Below are 6,000 nucleotides of genomic sequence, written 5' to 3'. Positions count from 1 at the left end.
AAAATCAACATGAGTTTCTAAAAAGAAGTCATGCCAGGCTAATCATTTCTCTCTCTCTCTCTCTCTCTCTCTCTCTCTCTCGACCCAGTTATAAGGTTGGTAGATGAAGGGAATGCTGTAGATGTAACGTATCTTGATTTCAGCAACGCCTTTAACAAGGTCCCCTATGATATTCTAGTAAAACAAGCTAGTAAAATGCAGGCTAGACAATGCAGCAGTTAGATGAATTTGTAGTTGGTAGACTGGACGAACCCAAAGAGTGATCACCAATGCTCCTCGTCATACTGGAAAGAAGTGATTTAGGGATCTGGGTATGTTTAGACTGGAGAAGAGAAGGTTCAGACTTAATAGCCATGTTTAAATATTAAAAGGGATGTCATATTGAGGATGGAGCAAGCTTGTTTTCTGCTGCTTTGGAGGTTAGGACATGGAGCAATGGATTCAGACTACAGGAAGAGATTCCACCTAAACATTAGAAATAACTTTTTGATTGTAAGAGCTGTTCGATAGTGGGATGTGCTGCCTCAGATTGTGGTGGAATCTGCTTCTTTGAAGATTTTTAAACAGAAGGTGGATGACCAGTTGTTGGGAGTGCTTTGACTGTGTATTCCTGCATGGCAATGACTGGATGGCCCTTGTGGTCTCTTCCAACTCTATGATTCTATGAAAGTGAAAAATACCAATCCAAACCAGGCTGCAACCTAGAACTGAGAAAATCAATGTGTTGTAGTGGCTTTAGTGCAGAATCAGGATTCTAGGAGACCAGCTATGCTCAGCCATGGAAACCCACTTGGGCAAGGCACACTGTCTTGGTCTTAGAAGACAATGGCAAACCTCCTCTGAATAAATCTTGCCAAGAGAACCCTATAAACTGCTCAATTTGGAGTTGACTTTTAGGCACATAGCAAATCTAGAACTGAGAGGGTATTCATGATGAAGCAAAGAAAAAGGTCATGGGTATATGGGTGAAGGTCTAAGGAGAGCCTGCAGTAATGCTGAGGAAGACAGACTGTTCATTCATTCAGTTGGAACACTGATGTTTTGAATTGTGGGAGTAGAGAGTAATTCAAAAATGGAGGAAAAAAATAACAGAGTGTTACTAACCCAAGGTAAAAATATGTTTAAACTGATGGCAGGTTATTCAGCTTTTTTTGATTGCTTGGGATTTTTTAGAACTGAAAAAAATGTAGATAGTTTAATCAGTGGAGGCTGGTCGTGAAATGCAACAGATTGTTCAAAGCAGCATGTAGCAGGAGGTGCTGAGCAAATGAAATAAACAATGTGTTACTAAAAGAAGGTTTCTTTTACATAAGCCATATGCATGGCACATTTGTCCATGGTGTTAACATTTAAAAACCTCCACTTAGGTGACAGCGTTCAGTCACAGAAATACAGAACAGAAGAAAAGCCTTCCTCGATGAGACCAAGAGGTCTATCTAATACAGTAAAATCCCATAACACAGTGTCCTCCAGCTGGGCCGCATTATAATGCTCATTATCATTGCACAGTCATGCACTGGCTGGGGAATTTGGGGATTTTAGTCACCATCCTTGCAGGGCACCTGTTTTGGGAAAGCTAAAGTGCCACATCTTGTTTTATAACCATGGCCAACCTGAGTTCTCAAACACCTTCAATGAAAAAGAAAAAAGTGGGGGAGTTCAGGAATGGATACCAGCACATTCCATAATAAAGCCAAAATTTACAGCTCTCCGCCTTTAGCAATCCTACTTTTTACTAGATCCAGCCCTACCATAAGAAAAGATGATTTGGGATACAATGAAAGCAGTGATGTAATGGCACTGGGGCTTAAAAAGCTGAAGTACCAGGACTTTCTGATAGTGGAGACAATTATGTCCTCTGCCCTTTAACATGTGGCTTCGCTGTCCCCTTTCAACAGAGTTACAAATTTTACAATAGCAGGGGAAGGATTTAGCCAAGGTACTGCAGCATGCTGACAGAGCATGAGTCTCCCTGCTGCTCCCTCTGCCTGGATGCTTCCCTTGGCCCACAAAAATAGCCAAAAAGTGTTGAATACAACTCCATCTTCCCAGCCACTGATCATCATGGGGGTTGCAGTTTCTTCCTGATGTTTCGCCAGCACTTTTTTGGAACATGGTCACATAGCCCAAAAAACCCTCAAAAAACTACCCATATACCTATATGTTGATTTGTTAGTACAGTGATCACATATTCTAAATGATTCACATGACTTACATCTAAATTATTCACATGACTTACGGTATCTTCAGTTCCACCATGAAAACAGTAAGTCTGTGTTGGATGCTGGACTATATGCATTTCTGGGTCTGATGACAGCAAGATTCATCTTAATTATATAAGGGAATAATTTGCCTACCGAACCCACAACACACATTCCTTGCACATCAGAGCCATGAGTATTACAAAGTATTCACTTGATCTTATTGGATATCTAAACCAAACCAGTCCCCAGATATTATAAACTGAACCCCAATATGTAAGGTGCATGGTTATTCTGTGTTTTCAAAGTCATACTTAAGAATATATATTGGAAGATAAATGAATTATTTCCCCGGCTAACTTAATTATTCATCGTGATTTCAAATTGGTTTGCTACTTTGAAAATAAACATCTTGGTTTTGACTTGGCAAGCTGTCCAAGCGCATTGCTTAACTCCCAACTGTAATTCTGCAGAAAATGAAGGAGGTGGGGTGGAAACTGTAGGAAAATGTTGAAGTTAAATTTCTGCTCTGCCCTTGAAAGATAAAATATATGCCTACAGATTTTGCTTTCTTTGATATGATTCACTTTGCAACAAATGCTTTAGCTCTGCATTGACATTTACCATTTAGTAGCAAAGCATATCCATAAACATCTAGAATCTCTCCTCAAATCCTGCTCAAGAAAATTCTTATTGGTGGCTATTTTGTCAGAGGCCTTACTATGTCAACACACACTACTGCTTAGATCTCCCTTGTCTTAACTTGATGCCCTACAGGTTCACAGGGCTACAAATCCCATCAACTACACTCAGCATGGACAAACAGGAGTCCACCAAAACTAGGAAATGTGGGGAAGGCATCTTTAGATATGAAAATATACACAAAAATGTAGTCTGGTAGAAATCATAACATCAGATTCTTATTCTGGAATAACTAGAATACTGATCGATCTGATTAAACACTAACATCTATCTTCTCAACTAAGTAAGGAATCACAATCATCAACTTAAAAATACTCATTGCATAATGGAATTGCTTTTGGCTAAGCTTAGACTGAGTTCTCTAAGCACCAAGGTACTAGTATTTGTAAGTAATATTGTAAGTAATAAAAGCATATCAATTGGAATGGAAGGATAGCAAATAGCCACTTCATTGAGTTCCAGGCGGCCACCTTTGCATCATCAAGCAAGAGCAAATGCATATAGTCAGTCAAAAGCCAATAAATATGCAAATACATATGGAACTATGGATGGAATGTACAGAAAAATGTGTAGAAATTTTAAAAAGAGAAAGAGCCTTCAAATCTTCTGTGGCAACTTGTGGTAACCCCATGAATTTCACAGGGTTTTCCTATGCAAGAAATACTCACGCCATGTTCTTACTATGATTTAAAGTGAATTGCTGAATGGGTTATATGACTGTCGTTCCCATATGAAAGCGATTCCGATCCTACTGTGATCGGTTTCAATCACGATGAAGCAAAGCAAATGCAAAAAAACCTATTATTTCCTGACACTAGTTCTTTGGCAGTTCTTTTGAACAAGTGGGAACGACAGATCTGAATCATATCATTCTGGAGAAGAGGGACTAATAGCAGAGGAATGTTTTCTATCCCTCATCAGTTTTTGGTAGATCCACCATTCCCCCCATTATTTCAGTTAGAGTTTCTGTTGTTTAGGCTGGACCTAAAGACCCTAAAGGCAGCAGATCCTATTTGATCTTGGAAACCCAGCAGGGTCAGCCCTGGTTTGTACTTTGATGGGAAACTGCCAACAAATACCAGATGCTTAGGCTACGTTTCAGAGGAAGGGGCTGACAAGGCCACGTTTGAGTATTCATGGCCTAAGAAAACCCTGTGAAATTTATGGGGTGACCATAAGTTGACAGGCAACTTGAAGTTGCTAGACACACATACACACAGAGAGACAGTCATACACAATCGTCTACTCTACTTTCTAGGCACAAGACCCTAATGGTGACTTAAGGCCCCTGTTGCTCTCCCTTCATTTGTTTTTTTTTTTTTATCTTTAAATTGGAATTAAACTGGACATCTTCAAATAGAAGACAGTCTTCTTGAATGTCCAGCTTATAAATCATACTACTTTCCATTATGTGAAAAGGGCTCTAGAAGATGAGGAAAATAAGCAAGATTTGCATGCCAGCTTTCCAGTTCTGAGCTTGTAAACCCTGTTGTTGTTGTTGTTGTTGTTGTTGTTGTTGTTTAAATAAACACAATGGCCAGAATCTTCCATGACCCTGCTGACCACACGGTTCTGTGATAGAGTCTAAAAGTCATTTTTCTGACCTCTGGTCCAAATCCTTCTGGCTGGGGATACATCCCATGTGAAAAGAAGTTATTTTGCTGAAATATTTGACTTTTAAAATTTGTTTTATCACTTGATTTTATAATATTTTCTATAAAATTTAATAATAATAATAATAATAATAATAATAATAATATGATTTATTTATAGTCCGCCTTTTTATGAGGAATCAAGGTGTGTTACAACATTGAAGAAACAGTAAAAAAAACAGTACATCAAGGTCAATCACAATTTAAAAATAGTTCCCTTCCCATTCCCCATTCCCAATCATAAAAACAAAACAATATAAAATATATTATAATGTAAGGTTAAAAAATTATAAACAGAAAACACAGCTGAAAATAGGGGTAAGAACCAGTTAAGGTGGGATATATAGAATATTTCACTGAGACATTGTAAACTACATCATGCTTTTTTTAAAAAGAAAAGTAGTGTTAAAATGTGTTCATAAAAATGTACTATTTAAGAAATTATTTTTTCCGAGAGATATGAAGAATAATGGTTAACCATTAAGTACCAGAAATAATAGAAAGAGCTATTTGAATTATTTCCGAGAACAAAAAGTGATGAACAGTAAATTAAAACTCCACTCCTTCTGTAAATTATTAGTAATCATTCTGTTTTTCTTTTACCATATGAACGTCTCAGACAAGTTATTTTGTTATTCATATGTCTAGTTAGTTATGGCAAAACCAAGAAATGCTGTATACAAATAGCACAGCCAGTCCTTATGTCACCAGAAATAATACCTTGTGTTTGAGGGAAGCCCACAGATTGCAGAAGTATTTGGGAAACCCTAAATGGGAGAGAAAAAATCCACAAGAACCCAGTGCAGACTATTCTATTTGGAGAATTGTCTATTCTCCAACATGTCACAGATGCAAATCTGGAGACTTGCAGCTAAGCAACATCTGAGTATGGTCAAGATGCCAAAAACTATTAATAAGGGAAAAAATGCTAGCTAGTAGAGGCTGCAGCTGTTTAGTTTTGCCTGAACCTACAGGGAAGGACCAGGTTCTGCCCCTGTCTCTCCTCTCCAACTTTCTGAGTTAATCCAATACAAACTACTTTTGCACTTTGCACACACGCTGCATCTGTACTGCAGACATAATCCAGTTTGACACTACTTTAACTGCTGGGGCTTCATACTATGGAATTCTGGGAATTGTAGTTTGTTATGACACTAAACTACAGTTCCCCACATTCCATAGCATTGAGCCCTGGAGGTTAAAATGGTGTCAAACTGGATTATTTCTGCAGTGCTGATGGGCTTTCCATTTGCAGCAGCTGAAGTAAACTGAGGACAAAGGGTGAGTGGAGGAGAAGGAAAAAGAAACAAGGCCCAAAACATGCTGCAGAAATAACCCAGCCTGAGGTCGCTTTAACTTCCCTGGCTCAGTGCTTGGAAATCCTAGGTATTGTAGTTTATTCTGGCACCAGAACTTTCTGATAGAGAAGGCTAAATGTCTCACAA

The sequence above is a fragment of the Sceloporus occidentalis genome, unplaced genomic scaffold, assembly GCF_023333645.1.
Source record: "Sceloporus occidentalis isolate IW3139 unplaced genomic scaffold, rSceOcc1.0.p SCAF_7, whole genome shotgun sequence".
NCBI lineage: Eukaryota > Metazoa > Chordata > Lepidosauria > Squamata > Phrynosomatidae > Sceloporus > Sceloporus occidentalis.
Note: the sequence above shows the minus strand (reverse complement) of the source record.